Source organism: Pan troglodytes, chromosome 6, assembly GCF_028858775.2.
Source record: "Pan troglodytes isolate AG18354 chromosome 6, NHGRI_mPanTro3-v2.0_pri, whole genome shotgun sequence".
Lineage (NCBI taxonomy): Eukaryota > Metazoa > Chordata > Mammalia > Primates > Hominidae > Pan > Pan troglodytes.
In genome coordinates, this window is record NC_072404.2 from 149,772,656 (window position 1) to 149,797,597 (window position 24,942).

Here is a 24,942-nt window from a genome sequence, read left to right on the forward strand (position 1 = left end):
TATTTCATGCTACTGTTTATTTGGATTCAGCCACACTCTTCTGCAGCATGTAATTGTCATGGACATCATGTAGCAAAAGGCTGCTGAGAGACTGAAATGAGCTCCCAATTTGTCTTTAGAAAATTTTCTCCATTGTGAGACGAGAAAGATTAAAGGGCTAATAATACTTTACACCCATATCATCTTTCCTACCAGCAAAGAGTTTCCGTCCACACATTATCTTATTTGAGCCTCAGGAGAGTCCTGTGAGGTAGTTAGAATAGGAATTAGTATTCATCTTAGGTATGAACAAATTATAACTTTGGAAACTGATGCCTCCACCTTTTTTCATTTCTTGATTCTTTAAAATTGGTCAAGATTCTTTCCATTGTCTTGGAATTCAAGAAAACTAAAGCATGAAGGCAAGTGAGGAAAAGAATTCCCCTTCCCTGATGCCTGTCTGGTTTATGACATTCTTCTCCCATCTCTGAAATTACAGTATAAGAGTTAGGACACAGGAATGAAATCACCTGATATGGTTTGGCTCTATGTCCCCATCCAAATCTCATGTGAAGTTGTAATCTCCTTGGGAGGCCAAGTCGGGTAGATCACCTAAGGTCAGGAGTTTGAGACTAGCCTGATCAACATTGTGAAAACCTGTCTCTACTAAAAAATACAAAAATTAGCCTGGCATGGTGGCAGGCACCTGTAATCCCAGCTACTTGGGAGGCTGAGACAGGAGAATCGCTTGAACCCAGGAGGCAGAGGTTGCAGTGAGCAGAGATCACACCACTGCACTCCAGCCTGGGAGACAGAGCGAGACTCTGTATATATATAAATAAATTGTAATCTGCACGTGTTGAAGGTGGGGCCTGGTGGGAGGTGATTGGATCATGGGGGTGGATCTCCCCCATGGTGTTCTTGTGATAGGGAGTGAGTTCTTATGAGATCTGATGGTTTAAAAGTGTGTGGCACGCCCCGCCTCCCCCCGCCTGCCCCCATGCCGCCGCCCTGCCACTTCTCCTGCTCCACCATGGTAAAGACATGCTTGCTTCCCCTTATGCTATGATCGTAAGTTTTCTGAGTGCCCCCCAGCCATGAGGAACTGTGAGTCAATTAAACCTCTTTTCTTTGAAAATTACCCAGTCTCAGATAGTTCTTTATAGCAGTGTGAAAATGGACTAATACACCACCCAAACCAAAGACATATGGAAACTGCCAACTTCTGGGATAGTATCACTTAGTTATAGTAACCCTTACTAGATGCAGGTCACTGCAGGGGCCGTGCTGTGGGGGTAGAACCAAAGGTAAATAGAAATTATAGTTTTTATGGAGCTAACAATCCAGTGAGGGACATCAGATGGGCAAAGGACTGAAAAACATGGAGGAAAAAAAGTAAGGTCGATTTTGCAGGAGTTTAGAGAAGGCACGAATGCAAGGACGCGTTAACAGAAGAGGCAGCATGACAGCTGGTCCCTGAAGGATGAGGAGCATTTCCTCTAGCAGATGGTGAAACAGCAATGACGACCTCATGGCCTAGCATTAATCCCAAACTTTGTACGTGCCAGGCATTGGGCTGAAATGAAGGCGATTGCATTCACCATGTTGCCGATGCATCCAGGTCAATGTTTAGCCCGTTGTACATTCATTACCACCAGTCAGCCAACCAAACAGCCCATGCCTGCTGGCTCTTCCATTGGTCTATTTTCTAACCACGTTTTGTGCTCTCGACACTTTTTGTTGAATTTGATATTACTGGATTAAAAATTATATACTTGGCTACAGCTTTCCTTGCAGCAAGAGACTCCTCTGGCTGGTATCTCATGGGGTCTCTGGGAATACTCAAAAGACATTGGAGCAGCAGATGTTCTCCTATCTGCACCAAGTCAGATGTCCTATTTGCACACAGGTGATATATAAGCTGTGCCCAGGGGAAACAGCAGGCCTTTGAAGAAGGTGGGTTTTTTTCACAGTTGCCTATTTGTCTTGCTTTTTTGTTCCACCTTTATTTGTCTCCTGGAGGGAATATTCCTAATAGGATTCATAAATGAAAAATGTAAATAATGTGACTACTGAAATATAGATTTTCCAGGAATGCAATATATTACTGGCCATCTGTTAAATGGCCACTTCACATGCTGCCAGGAGGAGAGGATTTCACAAATTACGAGCCAGAGCTTTCAGCTGCAGGCCTGGTTAGCCATTCATTGAGTCACAGGGGTTGCCGACCTTGGGGGCACAGATGACGGAGGAGGTGCTGACCTGGGAGTGGAAATAAGCTCCCACCATAGCACTGATGGCACGTGGCACAGGACCCTCTGGCTGGCCTGGCCCATGCTATTTTCTCTGCAGTTTATTTTATTTTTTATTTTTTTGGAGACAGAATCTCCCTCTGTTGCCCAGGCTGGAGTGCAGTGGTGTGATCTCGGCTCACTGCTACCTCTGTCTCTCAGGTTCAAGTGATTCTCATGCCTCAGTCTCCTGAGTAGCTGGAATTACAGGTGTTTGCCACCACGCCTGGCTAATTTTTGTATTTTTAGTAGAGACAGGGTTTTGCCATGTTGTCCAGGCTGGTCTCAAACTCCTGACCTCAAGTGGTCCACCCACCTCAGCCTCCCAAAATGCTGTGATCTGCCTGCCTCAGCCTCCCAAAGTGCTGGATTATAGGCATGAGCTACTGTGCCTGGCCTTCTCTGCAGTTTAGAGCTGAGTTTTGAAGCAATGTTTGCTCCCCTATTGAAGAACTCACTGCTGATTTTTTTCATGAAATATCTTCCAATGAAGATAGAAAAAGGAAAGGAGATCTTTCCCCAGCCTTGGATTGGTACAGCTGAGGACCTGGATGCCTAAACTCTCAATAGTTATTGGATAGCTTGAGGGATTTGAGATTGGAAGAGTAGGGCAGAGGCAGGAAGGAGAGAGGAAGAGGATGATAATTTGGGGTAAATGAGGTGGACCTTAAGCAAATATTTTAGGCCAATGGGGTATGTTTGCAGGTTCCACAATTTGGGGGAATTATTGGCAAGGTTGGAGCAGCCCATGCGCGTTTTGGGAACTGGACTTCCTGCTGGAAAGAACTGGTCTCTGCAGCATCTTGGTGGTCCAGCAGAGCAGCTCAGGAGGCTTCAAGTCCTAGTTTAGTGCCTTACCAGTTCTGTGACCCTGGGCAAGTTACTTAGCATCTCTCTGTTTCCTCATCGATTAAATGAGAAGATAGGTGATCTGGTCTCTAGAGTTACTTCATATTTTATGAATGATTCTATTTCAGAATCAAAAGCTTCATAAAGAACCTCTTTGCTACATTTATTTAATGTCACGTTTGAGATCACTAGAAGGAGGGAATAGAATCTGTGATGACCTTGCCTGCATCATAGACCTTCATCCTTTTCTAAAGAGGAGAACTTGGAGAAGCAGGGGATGGTGTCAGGAACCACCCATCTCCCCCCAGGGAGTAAGACGCGACTCTACCATCACTGCTGCAGAGGTGAGAAGTCCTAAGAGGCTGACAGGGACTGCCAACCTAGAGATGACTTCTCCCTGTTCCTTCCTTCCCTCCTCCACCTTTCCGTTCAAGCCTCTTCCTCCACGTTATCATCAGTTTCTGTTTAGAACAAGGCTGTCTAGGACAGAGGCATATTTGGGGGAGCTGGTCTTGACTTGACCAAATCCAGAAGTGCAAACTCGTAGAGCTGTTGAGCAGGGGAAGCCAGCTCACCTGGTCAGGATGGTGGATGGGGAGGAAGAGGAGGACGAGAGCTGGGTGGAGGTGGGAAGATCAGCTGCAGGGACCAGGATTCTCGGGTAGCTCTGAAAGGTCTACTTTTAAGGTGGTTCTGAGGAGAGAAATGAGGTCATGAGCACGGATCTGCCACTGCAGCTGTATGGGTGAAGTATGGCTAGGCCTTTCAAAAAGGTTTCGATTTCTTTGGAACCCGTTGTATTTCATGGAGAGAAACGAGCTTCTGCTGCTCATTCATCCATCGATTCATTCAACAAGCAGTTATGGACAGCCTGCAGCCTACCAGGCTCTGTGCATCCTTATGAATCTAGTGGTGGCCAAAAGATTATAAAAATCCCTGCTTTCAGGGGTTCTAGTGGAAGAGACAGCACTCAATAAATAAGTGAAAAATTATAAAAGAATGTCAAGTTGTGAACGTGTTAGGAAGAAAAATAGAGCCGAGTGAAGTGATAGAGCATGCAGGGACGGCTGCTTCCATCGGGTGGTGAGAGAAAGCTGCTCAGAAGAGGGGACATTTCAGCTGAGAACTAAATAAAGGGAGGAATCAAGCCCTGGGAACTTCTGGGATAAAATCTGTCCCCAGGCTGTGGGAACAAATCTGCACGAGACCTGAAGCAGGAGGGAGCCTCCTGTGTTCAGGAATAGTAACCATGTGGCTCCAGCAGAGTGAAAGAGAGGAAGAGCGGCAGGAAATGGAGCCCCTGGGGACAACCTGACCATCCCTCGGGCCACACTCGGGACCTCAGGTTTCATTCTAAATGACATGATGCCATCTGGACTTCAAAGCATCCCTCTGATGGTGTCTGGGGAATAGACCATGGGCGGGAAGAACAGCTGGAGACAGTGAGGAGGTTATTTCAGTCCTCCAGGCTGGAGCTGACAGTAGCAAGGGGCAGGCTAGCAGTAACAGAGATGACAAAAAGTGGTGGCATCCCAGGAACATTCCGAATGTGGAGCCACCAGGACTTACTGATGAATTAGATTTGGGTTGTGAGAGAAAGAGAGGAGTTGGCTGTAACTCAAGTGTTGGGTCCAAGCAACTTGGGAAAATGGTGGAACCACTCAACCAAGAGAGAGAAGTCTGGAGAAGGAGCAAATTGGAGGGATGAGAAGAGACTATGGGACATGTAAGGCCCAAGATGCCACAAGACCACCTCCAGGTAGACAGGACAGGCAGGCAGGTGGAAAAGTTATCTATCCCTTCTCTCCAGGAGCAGGAGTGTCCAGGATTGTCCAGAATGGATCATTGTTGATCCAGGTCAGGATGTAGAGATGATCGTCTTGGGGAAAAAAGGAGCGTTTCTATTTCTAGGCTTTCCAGGCACACACAGCTATGTTCAGACATCCAGTGAAGTGTCTGTAATCAGGGATGGCTGTGGATTGGGAGGCCTCACTTTGTGCCATGATGTGGTTGTGAATAGCTGTCTACATCACTGGGCTGGAGGCTCCTGTGGAACAGACAGCCTGAGACTAGACCGATTCTGTGGTGCAGGGCTCCTCCTGTATCCCGAACCACTTTTCCCTGGACAGATGATGGCTCCCTCACTTAAAAGAACTTTCAGTCTAGTTGCTCCTGGTGTGGGAGAGCCCACCACACAGTCATGGCCCCTCATCACAGGCCACCTGCCCTCCTGCCTGTGCACACCTGCAGCTTGCAGTGCCCCTGACCTGGCCTGCAGTTTCCCTCGAGGGTGATCTTGTAGCTTATCCTGCTGACAGGCTGACTCCAAGTAGAGGCCTGTGGGTTCTCCCTGCCACTGCTCTCCTCTGCCCATGGTCATTCTCAAGCCATCTGCCCATCTCGCTCATGGTTTCAGCCTGTCGCTCCTATGCTATCTCTGAGTTCTCCCAGATACCTGATTTCTTGCCTCCAAAGAGCTTAAATGATTGTCAGTGGACGTACCTTTCACAGAATGATTTTCAGCTTCTCCCTGAGAAGGCAACACTCCCAAAGATACCTAGTGATGATCAATTAATTGATAATCAGCCACAAAATCCAGTCTCCTCTAGAGGTCTCTTCTGACTAACTAATGGCCAAAAGACAAAGACAGTGACTCTTTGGGGTCACTGTCTTTTTGCAGAAGCAAAAATTTTGCAGAAGCAAAAATTCTGCAAATCAGTTAAACAGAAGAGCCTCACCTCCTGGGACTCTGAAGAAGGAGTTAAAAAGTGGGGCATCCATGGCAAAGTGGATCAACATTTCATCAAGTCAGTGGTTTGAAACTGCATAGCAGGGTAGTGTGATTTATGGGTTTCCATTTTATTCCATTTCTATCCTTTTCCTGTATACTCAGTTTCAGGCATGCAACATGTCCTTGAGTGGACAAGGCCTTGGAAGACACCTTCATTGAGGTCGGCCTTCTTTAAAGACCATTTACCCTTCTCCATACCTGAAATGAGCTGAAGATCCAGCTCAGTGTTCTGATCCTTTTATTCCCATCTTTCAACATCGTTAGGAGCCTGGATTTCCTCTGTACAAAACCTGTGGGCCCAAATCTTTCTTTGACTAATTTTTCATGGTCAAGGCTGATTGACAGTTGATAACTTTTAGAGCCACATCCCCTCCTTTTTTTTTAAAGTTGTTTCTTATTACACCAGGCACCCCTGAGGTGCCGTATTTCCATATGGTCTATATCCCTTTGCTTGACCTACAGATAAAAGTCATCCTTCAGTTCACTATTTTATGTTGTCTATTAAAGTCACTATAATTCGTGAATTCAGAGTTGCCACAAGCCTTAATATGAGCAACACAATAATGCCAGTACTTTCTACATTGTATCATAGCCCTCCTGGCGAAAGCAAGTTGGCAATTTAGTCTCTGCTCTTCATGAGGGATGGGGATGGATTGTGGTTATCAATAAATATTTGATTAATTAATTGACTGACTACCTCTTAAGCCTTTTAAGACAAGATGGGTCCTGGTTCTGCTACTAACTTGCTAGTATTCTTGGGCAAGTCATTTAATTTTGCTGGCTCTCAGTTCCACAACTGTAAAATGATTCATGATCCCAAAGTCCCTTGCAACTTTAAATTACTAAGAAATATATACATATATATACACACGTGTGTGTATATATACATATACTATATATATAAGATATATACATATACTATATATAATATATATACATATACTATATATAATATATATACATATACTATATATAATATATATACATATACTATATATAATATATATACATATACTATATATATAATATATATACATATACTATATATATATAATATATATATTTATTCCACCATGTTTATTGAAACCAGCCATAGAAGAAGACTCCTTCAACTTGGCCAATACTCTAATATTTAATATATAAAGGGTACAAATAAAACCAATTAGGGGAAAGAAAAATATTGGTAGCTTCTCAGCATAGGGTCAAGTAAAGGCAAATGCCCTGGAACATCTTCCGGAGCCCAGGGTGGAGTGGATCATCTAAGTAGGCTGACCGTGGCCTTTTAGTGCCTGCATGAACATCAACAGACTATAAAGAGACTTTTACAAGTTGATTCAAGCATAGCCACATGTGGGGAAACTAGGAATCTAGAAAGTCAACAGAAGTTATTGGCAATTTTTCCACTTTCTTCCTCCCTTTTTCAAAATCCAAGAGGGCCCAGAAGGGGACTAGAAAACAGATATTTGATGGCTTACTGTGTCTTTAGGGCAATATCTATCTCGTCTTTCCACTCGTCTTTCCCATTCTCATACCTCCTTTTCAGTCTCTTTTCTTTCCTTCATTTAATCATTGACTCCTCATTCATCAAGTATTCACAAGGATGGATAAGAAGTGGCTTCTGATGACACAGTGAATACATTAAGACAAATGTCTGTTACTTGACACAGGATGGGGGACACAGGGAGGAATTACTGACAGTCTACCAAAGCTTCCCCCAACTAGAAACAAAGACACCCCCTCTGATGGGGGTGGTGGTGAGCAAGAATATAGTCACTCAGCTATCCACCACTTACCTGGGTGACCATATTCTTATGTCTTCCCTCTGTTGGACTCACAGGATATTGGCACCCCATGTACAAAGCCAAGATCATCCTCTGGGAGGGCTTAGCTGGGGCCCCTGGTCCGGGAGCTGCTGGTGCTGGTATCCACATGCAGGAGCTGCAAAAGGCTGGAACAATGTGGCCTCAGAGCTTCAGTTTCTTGAGCAAGGATTACAGGTAAATTTCTTATTCTCATTTTTTCTAGAACTCTCTTTGGTGTGCTATAGTAGAAAGAAAAAGACAAAGCTTTGGAGGAAAGATCTACATCCAGATCTCAGCCCTCCTACCTACAGGGTGAGTTACTTCATCTCCCTGAACCTCAGTTGCCTCATGAGTGAACTCCCAACTCAAGGGGGTGCTTGTGAAAAATGTGACATAATTCATGCACATTTGTTCTTTGTCACATGGTCGGTGTTCAGTAAGTGGTGGCTATTGTGACTATAATGGTTGCTAAATCTCCCACCACACAGAGTTGGTCCTGCTGCCTTTTATTGTCTCTATCAAAATTAATAGAATCTAGAGAGACTTTAGAAACCCTCTCTCCAAAACTGATTCAAGCACAGCCTCATATGGAGGAACCAGACATCTATAAAGTTAACAGAAGTTATTGTCCATTTTTTTTCACACACTTTCTCCCTTTTCCAGAAAATCGGGGGGGCAGGAGGGAAATGTCAAGCACATGATGACCGTCAGGGCGATGCCAGAGAGCTTGAGTAGCTTTGTTTATTTCATCTGTAATAGGAGGAGTTGGTTCTTCTTAGCTGGGGCAGTCTAAGAGTCAGTGGGACAACAGGTTACTCCAAATCTCCAGCTTTGTCTGCACACCAGCCATGGCCAGAGGGGTGATGCCTTCAGGAACCTCTTATCCTCTGCCCCATGGGTGTGTAGCATCCCTGAGAAGGAATGGTATCGGTCATTTTCCCTGGTCCCTGTCTCTGTCTCTTGGTCTTCTCCTGTAGGACCCCATGCAGTTGATCTGGAAAAGGATGCAATTAGGGAAGACTTGCATGGTTCTTGAAGATCCCTCCCACTCTAAACTAAGCCCCCGGATACACTGGGTCACTTTGCATTTCTTTACTTCCACACCAACTTTCATCGCCATCTGATTTATTTGTTTATTTCTTTAGCACTTGTCTCTCTTCACTAGAACATCAACTCCATGAGAGCAAAGACCTCCTTGTCACATCCACAACTGTGACCTCCAGTGCCTAGAGGGTGGCTGAGCACAGAGCAGGCATGGAGTAAATATTTGCTAAGTGGGTGTGTAAATGAAGGGATGTGAACCTCATGCCCACACACAGGGGCTGGGGCCACAGGAAGCCAGCACATCTAGACTGGGGCAACAGCTAACAGTGGAGGCAAACACCTGACTCATGAGTGGCCATGGAGAGGCCACATAGCACAACTCCTTTCAAACTGCAGTTAAATGACTTTGACATCCACAGTTGAGCATCAAGCAAATCAGATAAACTAGTCGCTTAGCTACACGTCACCCCTATGGGTTGTTGGTTAGTTGGATTTTTCCCCTTTCGTCTTGTTTAGGCAGATCTGGTGTCCTGAGAGTAGGGTTATCATAAAGCAGAGGAAAGAGATGCAAATAAAGTGGGTGGATCTCAGGAAAGGAAGTGATCTCAGTGGTCTCAGATGCTGCCCATAGCAGGGTCCAATGGCCGGTTGAGTTGAGTGTATGGGAGGCTTGTGGAAGAACGGTAAGGCAAAAGACCCCTATGGGCACTGAAATAAGAAAATAGATGCCCACCCAAATAGATGACCAGTATCAGGGCTTTCTCCACCCCTGCCAGAATCGGCCTCTCATTCAACAATTTTCCATCTCACTTCCCATTGTTTTACTGAGACATGGCTTCTTCCTGCCTTGCCATGTCCTACCTGCTTTTAATTGTTCCCAAATGACTTGATGTAATTCCAAAATTTAGCCCTTTAAGTTCTATTTTCACCTTAACCAACCTGGAACCCCATCCTGCCCGCACCCTCATTAAACACAGAGAGGATGAAGACAGGGAGGGCATCATCTACATTGTACATCCCACGTGGCTTCAGCCACACCCTCCAGTGGCTTCTGGAACAACCGCAGAGATCTGCAGCTGTGAGGGGGTGGGAGGTGTCCTCAGGAAACTGAAGGAGATGAGGGCTTCTGGGACCTTCAATCTGGCTTGCTCAAATGTCATCTAGTTTTGCCCCATTGATTTCAACTGTGAATGGGACTATGTTTGTCCATTCATTAGAAAGTACTTCATTTTCCTTCTTCTCATTTATTTTTTAATCTGCTCCCCCCTTGGCTGTAGAAGTGAACCACTCTGTCCATGGCTTAGCAGTCGGGGCTCAGTATTTTCCTTCCTGACTGTAGGAGGAGGCCTAAGTGCCCTTGAGTTGTCCAAGATAGAATCGCTCACAAATCTGCTTTGTTATTGGTGTTTGATCAGTGAATGTACAGAGATGCAATTGTAGCCAAAAGAATGTGGGATATGGAGAGATCGCGCTGGGTCTCACGTTCCTCAGGCCTGTGGTGAGGGTGAAAGAAACCCACTCCCTTTCCCAGGCTACCTGCTGCCCATTGTGTCACTGTCTATCTGAACTGAAGATTCTAACAGAGGATGAAAAGCAGATCAAAACAAAATTCCCCCGAAACCATCAACACAAAAGTAGGAGCTACAGAACTCCAGTCAACTGGACCAGAGAAGAAAAGTGGAGCAATGACTCCCCCAAGTGGTGTGTCTGTGAGTGAGAGCTTGGCTGCTGGTTTTTCATTAACATTATTATCCTTAGAGTTATGGAGCCTCAACCTGATGTAGGATCATTAGAGCGTAGGGTTAATGGGGCCGGCTAAACCAGAAGGAAACATCAAACAACTGTGCTAGGAAGGGTGGCAAGCCAGAGAATGAGGATGGAGCAGCAGCTATGAATCCTCTCTAGAGGGAAAACAATAAATATGGAATTATTTAGTCGGTGACACAAGGAAATGTTTTGAAAATGCCATTCTTTTACTGCCTGCATCAGAACCAGCTGGAGAGCTTGTCAAAGGTGCAGATTCCTGGGCTAACCTCAGCCCTAATCAGAATCTCTGGGGCTGGTGACTGGGAGTTTGTACTTTTAACAGGTGCCTTAGGTAAGTTCTAAGTGGGAAGCCAGTAAGTGAGGTGCATGAAGTCTCATTTACCCACTCTGTAAAAAAGAGAGTGGAGGCAATGGACAGGAGGAAGAAAAGACGTGTTTAAAAGATAGAAATGTTGGGCCGGGCGTGGTGGCTCACACCTGTTATTCCAGCACTTTGAGAGGTCGAGGCGGGTGGATCACCTGAGGTCAGGAGTTTAAGACCAGCCTGGCCTACATAGTGAAACCCTGTCTCTACAAAAAAATACAAAAAATAGTCGGGCATGGTGGCTTGCACCTGTAATCCCAGCTACACAGGAGGGTGAGGGAGCAGAATCGCTTGAACCCGGGAGGCAGAGGTTGCAGTGAGCCTAGATTGTGCCACTGCACTCCAGCCTGGGTGACAGAGTAAGACTTCATCTCAAAAATAAATAAGTAAATAAAAAGATAGAAATGTGAAGGGAAAGAGAATCCTTCATATGAGAATGGGATACACACAGGACTATCTGGGCAGCTGCCAGCCAGGCAGCCAGCCTCACTGAGGGGTTTCTCTCTGGAGCTCTCTTCCTTCTCCTGGTTATGTTAGGCTCCACTGGGCAGGGCTGCCTCAATACACCCTCTCTGGGCTGTGTGTCGATGTCCAGGTGCCCCCCATCTGGCCCAATGAAGGGTAGAGGGTGTCTAATCACTGGTTGCTGTTGACTGAGTCACCTGGTAGAGAATGCATGGCCCAGGATTTGAAGCGCGGGGTGCTGGTCTTGGTTCTGCCATCACCGGAGTGGGCATCTTTGGAGTCTCTGGGTCTCTATTCCCTCATCTTCAGGAGGAAAGAATTGAGCTAAAGGATGTGATGGCTCTAGCAGCATCCCAGGACTCTTCTCTCTCCTCTGGGGCCCTGACCTGGAGCTCACCTGGGTTGATCACCCTGAGGGTTTGGCTTCAGTGTGGGGTCAGGGATCTCTAACCCCCCACAGGCCTATGAGGGAAACTTTGAGCCTGGTGCCACTGATGAAAGAGGCTCCGTCACATGGAAAACTTTACTTAAGAACCCAGCTGCCCCATGAATGGTAGGTTTCCAGTTTCATGGACAGGATTTTCCCAGAAATTCCAGAGAGGGGTGTGGTGGTGCCAATGAGCTGGAACAGACCTTTAGGACCGAAGCCTTGGCATACCCGGGGAACATGTCAGGGAAACTTCCAGCCCCAGCCCCCTTTCTCTCTGTCTCATGGGAAATGCCACCAGGACAGGAAGTCACAGGAAATAGTGACTACACTAAATATCACTGAATTGTGCACTTTAAAATGATGAATTTCATATTTAGTGAATGGGTGAATTATATTTTAATTTTTGAAAACATTTAAATACTTATCAAAAGGGAAAAAAAGAAGTCACCAGAGGCTTAGGGATAGAAAGAGGTGGAAAAATGTTTATCTTATCACTTGATTTAATATATTGGATAATTAGGATTCAGATGAAACCCAAGTGTTGAGTTCTAGAAGAGCAAGTCAGAGAGTGAAAACACCCGTATCCATGCCGAGGAGGGGCAGTGGGGTCTGAGGGGAAGCGCCACCCGGCTGACCTCAGCTCCTGCCCTCCCGGGTGACCTCAGCTCCAGCCCTCCCAGCTGACTTCAGCTCCAGCCCTCCCAGCTGACTTCAGCTCCAGCCTGCCTGGGACTCCCTTTCTGTCTAGCCCAGCTCCTTGTTCCTTCAGACAAGTGGCTGCCGGGGGCTCTAAATCCCACACCAACCCAGAGCACCCTGTGGAAAAATCCTTCCTCCCTTTTAGTCAGCTGGGGCTGGGTGGGAATTTTCCAAAAGGAACTTTTCCTCAGAAACCCTGGGGCAGGGTTGGAATCTAAGTACAAAGGTCTTAGGAAAGAAAAAACCCATTCCACCAGAGTGTACATTTCCATGGTGATGACAGCAGAGACTGAGGTTAGGGGGAAGAGTTGGTGGGACCCTTTCTCTTATCTCAGATCTGAGTAGCGTCCCCACCCCCAGAGACCCTTCCTCCGTGGTCCTCTTGCCCCTCCTGGGATGCGGATGAAATCCTGCCCCAGACCTTCCATGAAATCAAGTCTAAGGGTGGGGCATTGGAGATGGAGGTCTGAATGGCCACCTCCCTGAGGGCTTAAACACAGCCTTTTTTGGTGCTGCTATCCAAATTACTCCGAGAAGGCTGGGTGCAGTGGCTCTTGCCTGTAATCCCAGCACTTTGGGAGGCTAAGGCAGGCAGATCACGAGGTCAGGAGTTCAAGACCAGCCTGGCCAACATGGTGAAACCGTGTCTTTACTAAAAATACAAAAATTAGCTGGGTGTGGTGGTAGGCACCTGTAATTCCAGCTACTCAGGAGACTGAGGAAGGAGAATCACTTGAACCCGGGAGGTGGAGATTGCAGCGAGCATAGATTATACCACTGCACTCCAGCTGGGTGACAGAGTGAGGCTCCATCTCACAAAAAACAACAACAACAACAACAACAATAGCAAATTACTCTGAGAATTACAGGGGAATGGAGCTGGTGGAAATCATATGCATTGCCTGTTCCAACTCATCCCTCCATCCACATTCCATTCTCAGATGAAGGCACTGAGGCCCATGAGGTGAAATATCTTTGCTCAAGATCACCCAGGGTGTCAGGGCTGGAAGGACACAGAGCTGGCCACCTGGCATAGGGCACCTTGGAGGCCAGTCTAGGCTCTTCTGTGGCTTCTAGGGACCTGGCCCCGCTGAGCAGGTGAACCTCAGAGTGTGGCATGGGGCTGGTGGGAGGAGAGGAAAGTAGTGCCATCGTGTATGTCCCCCAAACTCTACTCACCAGAGCCCCATTGAGGAAGTACCTGTGGAGTGCCAGGCTTGGGTTGCCCAAGTGGGGGACACAGCCTGAGCCAAGGCACAGGGGATGTAGAGGCCCTGGCATGGTGGAGGAATGGCAAGTCCACAGTTTGACTCTGTGAGGGAAGAGGGCAGGTGGTGAGGCTCAGCTGGAGGCTTGGCCTCAGCTGTGAAGGATTTGGGCTGAAGAACATGGCAGCCACTGTGAGCCTTGAAGTGGAAGTGATTAAAGGAGCTGGTGCAGTGGGCAGATTAGATCAGGGCTGCCCTGGCTGGGACAGCCATCAATAGGACAGCGTAGCCTTCCAGTGAAAACTGACGCAGGTCTGGATCAAGTGATGGGAGGCAGAATCCAGGGGAGGACAGATGCAAGAGCACTTGGAAGACAGGTCAGTCGATGGTCAAGGGCAGGGCAGTGAGAGAGAAGGACTCCCAGGCTTCTCAACTAGGCAAATGGGCAAATGGTGACATCATGAAGCAAGATGATGGGAGGGACAGGGGAGTTCACAGGTAGGGTTCGCTCTCTCCTCCAGATCTGGTTCCTGCCTTGCAGGGCTTGGAGTGCACTTTCCAAATGTGGTTCCCATGCCACTTCCGTCAGACTCAGAACAACCTGGCCTACTTGTTAAAGATGCAGATTCCTAAGCCCCATTCAGAATCTCTGTGAATAGCCCTGGGATTTGAAAAACACCTGGTCTTAAACTTGGATGTTGGGGACATTGGAAGAAAAGCAGGTTTTAGACTGGAAGAAGAGCAGGAAGACAGTGAGTTTGGCTTTAGAGTTGCAGATATCTCATGGGCAGTTAGCTATTAAAAGCTAGAGCTTGGAAAAACCACTGGGTTAGGGTGGATAGAGATTCAAGATTGTAACTGGAGAAATAATTTGAAATTGCATGCGATTTGTCACTTTTGTCTTTGTGAGTCTGTGACCTTTACACAAAGTCTGCCCTAGGCAGCCATGTGTCTGGGAAGAGATTAGAACCTGTTAGAGAAGGATTGCCTAGAAAAAGGCCAGGTTGATATTCAACTTTTGACATTCAAAATATGATTATGTGGCAGGACAATGGTCTTCAAGCCAGGATATTATCCTGAGAGAGGAGTTACTGAATTCCTTCAGTTCCTTCTTCCTCGATTAGCTCATCAACAGGAAGGCTCCCCACCCTGTCTTAAGGCTCTGGTGGTGAAAATGTAAACGAAGGTAGCTATGGCATTAGAAGAAACACTGCTCCCTCCAAGGGAAAAAGAAGGTGAAGTTAGGGGGTATGGGGTGGGGTCTGGGGGTAAGAATTGTGCTGCCAGGGACAGTTAAGATGTGGCTCCATCATCCAAGGACCTCCCCAGGACCAAGCTAGACAGCTGGGGGTTCAAGATCAGAGGCCATAAAGCGCACAGGGAAGGAGTCAGCCAAGAATATCACCCTGGAGGGCAAGGGGCCCTCCCAGAAGACTAGACCAGTACCCGCAAGGCCAGGGGCCTCTTCTTACAGAGCTAGGCCATGCCAGCTGCAAGCCAGTGTGCTGTAATTCAAGAGAGACTGAGGCACCTTCCAGGGCTTTTATAGTTATCCAGCCTGATTAAACTTTACTAGTGATAGGCCTTATTTAACAGTTGCACTTATAATCTTGCACATCCAAGATGTAGTATGTGTTACATTTCCAGTTTCATGAAGGAGTCATTCAGTGGTAATAGAAGCATGAGAGTCATCGAACTTAGCTAAAGAATGTGAGTATTATGAGAACATTGGGCTGCAGGAGCCAGTGATGGGAAGAGCGAAATGCAGAAAGGGGGCTCGGGGGTGAGGGGAGAGCTGGGTAGATTGTCCTGGGAAGCTTGGAAAGAGAAGTTTAGGAAGACGATGGTGAACAACACAATCTAAAGTTGCAAGAGGAAGGGAGAATGAAGATGAAAAAAGGGCCATTCAATTTGACAAGTAGGATATCAAAATGACATTTAAGAAGCCAGATGACCATAGTGGTTGGAAGGAAATCTGTCAGGTAAACCACTGGTGTTGAGGCGTGGGTGTGAGATGAAATGGAAACAGCTAGAATGAGTGTTTCCTTTGATGAGTTTGTTACTGGAGTAGGTGAAGAATAATAAATCAGATGACACTTTGAGTGGGTTGCATGATCAGGATTATGGAGGACCTGGATATGTCTGTAGGTAGAGAGAAAAGATCCAGCCAATGAGCAAAGATGAAAGATGCTAGGAAAAAGAGGAGGCTTTTGAGTGTGCTCGTTGAGTGGGACAGCTTGGGAAGAAGTTGAAGAGGGATGATTAAGAGGACAGGTGGTAGGACTGGCCTTGTGCAGAAAAGGACCTCTCTCTCCAAGAAGGAAATTATATTTGTCAATATAATTTTATTAATAATTATGTACTTACTAGCCAAAGAACATAATCAAAATAACAGAAAAATTTAAAAAATCAATCATTTATTTTTCCGTGTTTCTTCCCAGTTCTAATACTGATACCTTTATTATTTTTATGTGGTTGTAACCCAACTGCAAGTGAGAACTCAGGAATTCTCAGGTGGAGGTGAGGGTTTATTAATAGGTGAGACCAGAGATGTGCCCTTTCCCCTTTATTCTTCAGTAACTGAAAGATGAGGTTGTCTGCAAATGAGGCTGCCCCTGTGGAGGGGAGGCTGTGCTATGAAGGCCTGGGGAGGGCGGTGTATATGGATGAGGCTCGTGCCCACAGTGCGCTGGGGCCTTGGCTGCAGGCCCATCTCACGATAATGGGAGGGATGTTGCTGATGCAGTGAATTAAGGGTGAGAACAGGCCAAGTGTGATGGCTCATGCCTGTAATCCCAACACTTTGGGATGTCGAAGCGGGAGGATTGCTTGAGCCCAGGAGTTCGAGACCAGCTTGGGGAACATAGTGAGACCCCGTCTCTATAAAAAATAAGCAAAAATAGCCAGGTGTGGTGGCACACACCTGTAGTCCCAGCCACTTGGGAGGGTGAGGTGGGAGGATCACTGCTTGAGCCTGGGAGGTTGAGACCGAAGTGACCCAAGATCACACGACTGCACTCCAGCCTGAGTGATGGAATGAGATCCTGTCTAAAACAAAAACAAAAACAAAAACAAAAACACCCCCCCCCAAAAAAAAAAACAAAACAGTGAGAACAGCAGGATTCTATAAATAAAGGAGTAAAAGCAAAAAGCTGGGGTTACCCCCAGGGATAATTTCTGAAGTACTGTCAGCTTAATTTTTTGTCAATATAATTGTATTAATAATTATGTACTTATTGGCCAAAGAACATAATCAAAATAACGGAAAATTTTTTAAAATCAATCATTTATTTTTCCATGTTTCTTCCCAGTTCTAATCCTAATACTTTCATTATTTTTATGTGGTTGTAACCCAATCAAAAATTGTGGCAGATTATGTTTTCTAAAACTGGCCATAGCAGTATTTCCAGTCCTGTATGCTTTTCCAGAAACTTGTTGCTCTCCCATCATAAGGTGGCATCTCTTTTCTTTCCCTTTGAAACTGACAAGATTTTGTGACTCAATGAATGGAAATGGAAATGACACTGCAAAATTTCTAAGACTAGGTCATATATGATTAACTGACTTCTACCTGGCTTTCTCGCTGGGGTCTTTTGTCCTTGGAACCCAGCCACCATGTTCTGAGGAAGCCCAAGCCAAACAGAGGTGTCCTGGCCAACAGAGCCAGCTAAGGCCTCATCAGATGACCAACATCAACTGATGTTGAATGACCCTCATGTGAATCCAGCCCCTGACATTGTGGGCCCAGATAAGCCATACTGCTGTAAGCCGTCTGAATTTCTGATCTGTAAAAAATGGTTGTTTCATCCCACTAAGTTTTTGGGTAATCTTTATGCAGCTATAGTCACTGAAATACATGGAGAGTTTTGTTTTATAACTTTTGCATTTGTTAGCATGAGGATTTTCTCATGTTGCTTTATAGTCATCATAATTATTTTATTGGCTACAAAATATTTTGAGTTGATGTAGTATAGCTTATTTAAATATTGTGCTATTCTTGGCTATTTAGACTGTTTCTCGTTTTTCACTATTTAAGTAATGATATAAAAAGTTATGCATAGAGATTTTTCTCTTTCTTTGAATTGCTTCAGTGGGACAAATTCCCAGAAGTAGAATTACTTTTGGGTATGAACATTTTTGTGGCTTCCCAGACGTACCACCAAATTACTTCTCAAACAAAATTGCATTGATTCTGCCATTAGTTGTTTGGCTATGTTGGTACATAAAACCACCTCAAATGTGTTTTGAATTAAAGAGGGCATAAGTAAAAAACTGTAGTAAAGAAAACCCTTTACTGTCTTTGCATCAGCATCAGATATCACCATCACTTTTAATTTTTTGCTAGTTTAGTCAATGGAAATTGTATTTTTATCATGGTTATTCATTTGTGTATCTTGAGTGAGCACTGAAGTAGAGATTTTTTCATATTTCAGAAATTGTTTTTACTCCTATCTGAAGCATCTATATATATTCTTTATCCAATAATGTATTTATAAGAGCTCTTGACATCACTGTTTATTTAAAGTATGTCATAATTTCATTAGTGGACTATAAAATATATTGTGGCTTATGACTGGTATTAAAGAAAAAAACAGAGTAGAATAAAATGGAAATATCAGAGCATTCTGCATATAGTAAGATTTTTTGTGTTTTTAAAAAAAATTTGTATGTATTTCAGGGGTAAAAGTTCATCTTTTTAAAATGGATATATGGTATAGTGGTGAAGTCTAGGCTTTTCATGTAGCTATCACCTGAGTAGTGTATATTGTACCCATTAAGTAACTTATCATCCCTTACCCCCTCCCATCCTCCCACCCTGCCATCCTTCCCAGTTTCCAATGTCTATCACTCCATTCTGTGTCCATGTGTACACATTACTTAGCTTGCACTTGTAAGTGAGGGCATGTGGTATTTGACTGTTTCTGAGTTATTTTACTTAAGATAATGACCTCTAGTTCCATCTATGTTACTGCAAAGACATTATTTCATTCTTTTTTTATGTCTAAATAGTATTCCCTTGTCTATACGTGCCACATTTTCTTTATCCAATCATCCATCGATAGGCACTTAGGTTGATTTCATATCGTTGCTATTGTGAATAGTGCTGCAACAAACATATGGTGTAGGTATCTTTTTGATATAATGATTTCTTTTCCTTATACCCAGTCGTGGGATTGCTAGATTGAATGTTACTCTATTTTTAGTTGCGAAATCTCTGTACTGTTTTCCATAGGGGTTGTACTAATTTACATTCCCAACGACAGAGTATAGTAAGTTTTTTTGTATGAAACTTTTATTTCAATGTAAGTTTGTATTGGGTTGTGATACCCTCCTTCTTAGCGGAGATGCAACAAAGATGTTCTTAAAACATGTGTCTTTTAAAGCTTATTTATTAACCACTTTTTATATCGATGTAAACATCTCCCAGCCTGTAGCTTCCCTTTTTGTATTGAATTATTTTTCTTTTGCACTATTTTAATTTTTCATGTGGTCAGGCCCAACAATCTTTTGTAATTTCTTATTTCAGTTGTAAACAGAAATTCATCTTGTTTCTACAGAGGTGATAAATGATCTATCCTATTTTTTGTCAACTCAATTCTAACTGAAGCATTCTCTGGACACTCGGAACTTCTAAAAATTCACGTTGGCTCAGCAAAATGCAAATGAAGAGCTCTGGTGCAAATGCTATTATGGAGTGGGTAAATTGAGAATGTGTGATAATCACGAGATCACATGTCCCCATTCTCACTTCCAGTTGTCAGTTTATGCTGCCTCAGCAAAACGAGTTCTAGGGCAAATGCTGTATAAGCAAATGTTATAATTATTACCCAAAGATAGCTACCAAATGATGAAAAATATTGAAGAAGAAGTCAAGTTGAAAATGCCAGAACGCATGGAAGAACTCAGAATAAGACAAGAGAGATGAGTTTGGAGACAAAACTTTCAGAATAGAGATGAGTAAAAGGATAGTAATAATTGTTCCTGATTATTTTGTATTTGCCCAGCTCATTTACTCCTCACCACCGTTATTTCCATTTTGCATTTTGCATTCCATTACCATTATTTCCATTTTACAGATGTGAAAACTGCAGTGCAAAAAGCTATGTGACTTAGTCAAGGTCATCCAGCTTAAATAGGTGCCTGGAATTGGAACTGCAAACCCGATTCTTAATCACTGGCCCATGCTGCCTCTGACGTGGGAGCTAGGGGTTGCAGCTTAAAGAAAAAGGCTAATATCTGGAGATAGCATCACTTACAACTCAAGAGTTATAAAGGGATATTTCGACTGTTCTATGGAAACTTTCCAGATTTCTCCCCCCATTCTGGAGAATTTATTTCAAATAACTGGATCTAGACGTCTAGAATAAAAGCAGTTTCTGCCATGTACAGTGCTGGAGATAAGGGCTGATGTTTTGTATTTCAGCTGTGATTTTCCTGGATTCCATTCAGATCATGAAAATTCCTAACAAAGACACACGAGAGACAGTGGGTCAGAGCACACAGTTAGCAGCCAGTGTGCTTGGATTTGCTACCAGCTCAGCCTCTTTCTAGCTGTGTGATTGGGGCACGTTTTCCTCATTTTTAAAGTGAGGACAATAATAGAACCAACCTCAGAGGGCTGTTGTAAGACAATGTCTGTCCATAGCAAGTGATACACTAGTATTCGTTATTTTATTATATGCTATAATTATTTCATTTGAAGCTGATATATTTCATATTAGTTATTTTTTTCTGGTTGGATTTTAGGAGATAATCTAGTTTTATCAGTAGCATATTTACAGATAGGGTGTTTCTATGTTGATTCTTGTACATTACATTGGCATTTTCTTATCTAATTCTTCAGTTTCCAGAACACCTGATATTTGAGTGGGGTGGCCATATGTTCCAGTTTACTCTTGTTATGCTAGTATCACTATATCTATACTCAAATGTCCCTGTTTGGAAGAGAAATCCTGTGGTCCTCCTATTTGGAGAAGTGCAACCCTCTTACAGGGGGTCACTGTTACATTATATGGGCTGGGTCAGGAGGTGCAAAGCTGACATAAAATCAAGGATAGTTTGTTTTCTTTTAATCATTTTTCATGCCAGGATCCCCTTGGCAAGCTGCGGAAGCTTTTGGAGCCCTTCTAAGAAAAATGTTTTTAAGTACATAAAATTAAACGCACAAGATTACCAAGGAATTCTTTAGTTTTGAAAGACTGCTATCACAATATTTTTAAAAACCAAATTTGTAATATGATAATATATAGGCTTTTTATTAATGACTAAATAACAGGTCTAGTGACAGGTTTAATAACTCTGGTAATTTCAAAGTAGTGATGCACATAGATGACATCGTGAGATATTCCTAGTAACAGTAATGGGATATAGCAAGAGCTGTGACTTTCTATTTGTGACAAAGTTACAGGCCCCACTTCTGTTCTCTACATTCACAATAGAATGTAATATTTTCCATGTCCATGTTCACAGACCTCTTGGATTCAATCCAGACCTCTTGTGGGTGCCAGTTTAAGAACTGCTGCATGGGCCATGCACGGTGGCTCACACCTGTAATCCCAGCACTTTGGGAGGCCAAGGCGGGCAGATGGCTTGAGGTCAGGAGTTCAAGACCAGCCTGGCCAACATGGCGAAACCCCATCTCTACTAAAAATATAAAAATTAGCCGGGTGTGGTGGCAGGTGCCTATAATCCCAGCTACTCAGAAGGCTGAGGCAAGAGAATCGCTTGAACCTGGGAAGCGGAGGTGGCAGTGAGCCGATATAGCGCCACTGCACTCCAGGCTGGGCGACAGAGTGAGACTCTATCTCAAAAAATAAATAAATAAGAAAAGAACTGCTGCACAAGAGTGAATGTTTGAAGCAAGCAGGAGGGAGGCAAATTGCCCAAAGATCAGGAAGAAAAGAAAGAGGCTGGGATGGTCATAGATCTGCCGAGGAGTACAAGAAGTGAAGAGGAAAAATGACACGGAAGATGCCAGGATGTGGGCTGATGGAAGTAAAAGGGCAGGAATGGTCTGACAGATGTCTCTGTTGACAGAGGATACCCCACCCAGAATACAGCCCGTCAGAAACGGGAATGTTCACAGTGGCCCAGAGCGCGGACTTTGAAGCCTGACACACCTAGGCGTGAACCCCCGCCCTGCTGCGTTTATCAGCACGTATTTTGCACAAGTCATTTAACTGCTGTGTCTTAGTTTGTCTTCTGTTTAGTGGGGATAATAATACATCCCTTACAAAATTGCTTTGAGCAGCAGTCCCCAACCTTTTTGGCACCGGGAACTGGTTTTGTGGAAAACAATTTTTCCACAGACCTGGGGGTGGGGAGGTGGTTTCGGGATATTATTATTACATTTTAATACATAATGAGATAATTATACAACTCACCATAATGTAGAATCAGTGGGAGCCCTGAGCTTGTTTTCCTGCAACTAGACGGTCCCATCTGGGAGTGATGGGAGACAGTGATAGGTCATCAGGCGTTAGATTCTCATAAGGAGCGCGCAGCCTAGATCCCTCGCATGCGCAGTTCACAGTAGGGTTCATGCTCCTATGAGACGCTAATGCCGCTGCTGACCCGACAGGAAGCGGAGCTCAGGCGGTAATGCGAGAGGGGAGTGGCTGTAAAAACAGATGAAGCTCTGCTCGCTCGCCCATCGCACGCCTGCTGCTGTGCGGCCCCGTTCCTAACAGGCCATGGACTGGTACCGGTCTGTGGCCTCGGGAGTTGGGGACCCCTGGCTTTGAGGATTAAATGAGACAGTGTATGTAAAGGGCTTTTTACTGCACCTATTGTATTGTACCACTTCCATCAATAGCTCTGGCAACAGTATCATTGTCGTCGCTGTTACTAGGAAGGTCCACTTCCCAGCAGTAAGCAGGGCCTCCCACCAGGGATTACCAAAAATCATTGTTGACCATTTGTGGCCAGAAGGGGGAAGCATACACCACACTATAAGCTCAGGAGGCTAAGGACGGGGAGTGGCGAGTGTGGATGGGGACTTCCTTTTGCTCACACAGGCTGAACTCGATGACCGAGGCTTCCTTCGCCCCCTTTGCTTGGCCATGGTGCTCGGAAGCCGACCGGTCCTTGCTGTAGGATCAAGCGCACCCAGACTGCCTAGGCACTGTCAGGGATGTTCTGGTGAGGCAGGCAGGCCAGGGACCCGGCAGAGACCAGCTGGTGTATATCCCATTCTAGCCAAGCAGCATTTGAATCACATACATCGAGAGGGCAGGTGCTGGGGTCAGGGAAGAATTCTACCACACAGTAGTTGGAACTACGTACTTCCTACAACTCTTCATGTTATCTAACTTTTCACCTGCTTTCTTTTTGGTAGGAATATCATCTGCCCTCCACACAGTCCCAGGAACCAACAGGCTTTACACATGCTGTGCCCAACTTAGAAACATCCAACCTAGAATGGCCTGTTCTGTCCTCCCTCACCCCACCATGAAGAAATTATTGCGCAGCCCAGGCCGCATAGTGAGACTCTACATTTAAAAAAAAAAAAAAATCCAGGTATGGTTGTGCACACCTGTAGTCCCAGCTACTTGGGAAGCTTACTGGGAGGATTGCTTGAGCTGGGGAAGTTGAGGCTGCAGTGAGCCATGATTGCATCACTGCACTCAAGTCTGGGTGACAGAGCAAGACCCTGTCTCAAAAAAAAAAAAAAAAAAAAAAAAAAAAGAGGAAGAAGAAGAAATTATTGCCGTATTTCTCCCTGTACAGAAAATTATGCAAAGTTTTTCACCTAGAGCTACCCATACACACATAGAAAGAAATCTCCTCTACTTTCGTGGCAGAAAATTAACAAGTTGTAAGGACCAAGATCTTATCGTACTATCCTTTTGCAACCCTTCTGCAGGGACATCCAAGAAATAAGATGCAATTAAATAGGATGGTAGGAACATCGTACATGAAGCATCATAAATAAAGCTGTTTCTAAGGGAAAATGCTACCCTTTTCCAAGAAGCTACCCCATGACTAATTTGCAAATCTGCACCTTGGGGAATAGAACAACTTCATTTATTTATTTATTTTTGAGACAAAGTCTTGTCTCCCAGGCTGGAGTGCAATGGTGCAATCTTGGCTCACGGCAACCTCCGCCTTCCGAGTTCAAGCAATTCTCCTGCCTCAGCCTCCCGAGTGGCTGGGATTACAGGTGCCCACCACCACTCCTGGCTAATTTTGTGTTTTTAATAGAGACGAGGCTTCACCATGTTGGCCAGGCTGGTTTCAAACTCCTGACCTCAGGTGATCTGCCCTCCTTGTCCTCCCAAAATGCTGAGATTACAGGCATGAGCCACCGCGCCCAGCCAAATAATCTCTTTTTATATGTCCCTTAGCATGTGCCACAACGCTAGGCATTTAACTAGGACTCCAAGAATACTTATTGAATGGTACTAAAATCTGGGAAATGGACAGAGAGAGTTCAAGAGATCCAACTTGGTTTTCCATGGAATGGATTTTAAGTTTTCTTAAAGTTTTTTAAAGAATCAGAACCCTTTTCACAAATGAAATCGTACATACAATTTCAACAAAGAAGATAAAAAGGAATTTGCTCTGGTCGAGGCAGTGAGGAGAGGGAGAGAGGACACCTACACCACCCCTTCCTTGCCTCCTCAGCCCAGGGAGGAAATCTAGGCCTTTTCAGAAACACGGTTTGAACCATACAGCCTCCCACTGGATAACAAACCAATTTGGTCTCTAATCCAGATTAGGCCACGAGTGGATGGCCTGGGGTTTTCAAAATCATGTGTTCAGACTAAGAGGTAGGTGACCTACAGAAAAAGAATATTGGATAAAGATCTGCAGAGTTCTAGTCCTGGCTGATCTTGACAAAATCACCTGATCCCTCCTGTACAACGAAGGCCGGGACGATATGGCCTCTGAGAGCCCTGGCAAAGTCACAACCTGCTGATTTGCGGTAACTGGGAGAGAAGGCCACGCAATTCTCAATGCCCAGGTTTAGGCCCGGAAGCATCTGCTGCAGGCCTGAGTGGATCTGTGTAGTGGGAGTGTATTAATGGCCTCCCGCTGCTTTCCTCTCACTGCCTGTTCCTGTCCTTTCTCCATGCTGTACTGTGCCCTGTGGTCAGTACCCCATTCTCTGGTCTCCTTTGACTCTGTGCTGTATTTCCACCAAAACTTACCTGACTTTTGCCATGGGCCCTAAGGCTGGCTCTCCTTTTCCCTGGGTCCCAGCTCTCTAACAGTTTGGGATACTCATAATTCTCATCCAAAACCTGTTGT

The 24,942-nt window shown here is 44.8% G+C and overlaps 1 long non-coding RNA gene across 2 annotated transcripts in view; it reads right to left on the reverse strand.

Moving 5' to 3' along the window:
• Positions 1 to 22,192, reverse strand: part of LOC129135444 (uncharacterized) — a 53,965-nt gene extending 31,773 nt beyond the window's left edge. The window contains exons 1-3 of one of the 2 annotated variants that reach the window (XR_008536270.1): positions 22,074 to 22,192; positions 7,704 to 8,706; positions 5,811 to 6,200 (exon numbers count right to left, since the gene is read on the reverse strand). This is a non-coding gene — a long non-coding RNA (uncharacterized LOC129135444). Of the gene's footprint in view, positions 1 to 5,810; positions 6,201 to 7,703; positions 8,707 to 22,073 lie in introns of those variants that run through there. The other variant, XR_008536269.2, reaches the window with a different exon arrangement.
• Between the last annotated feature and the right edge of the window lie 2,750 nt (positions 22,193 to 24,942).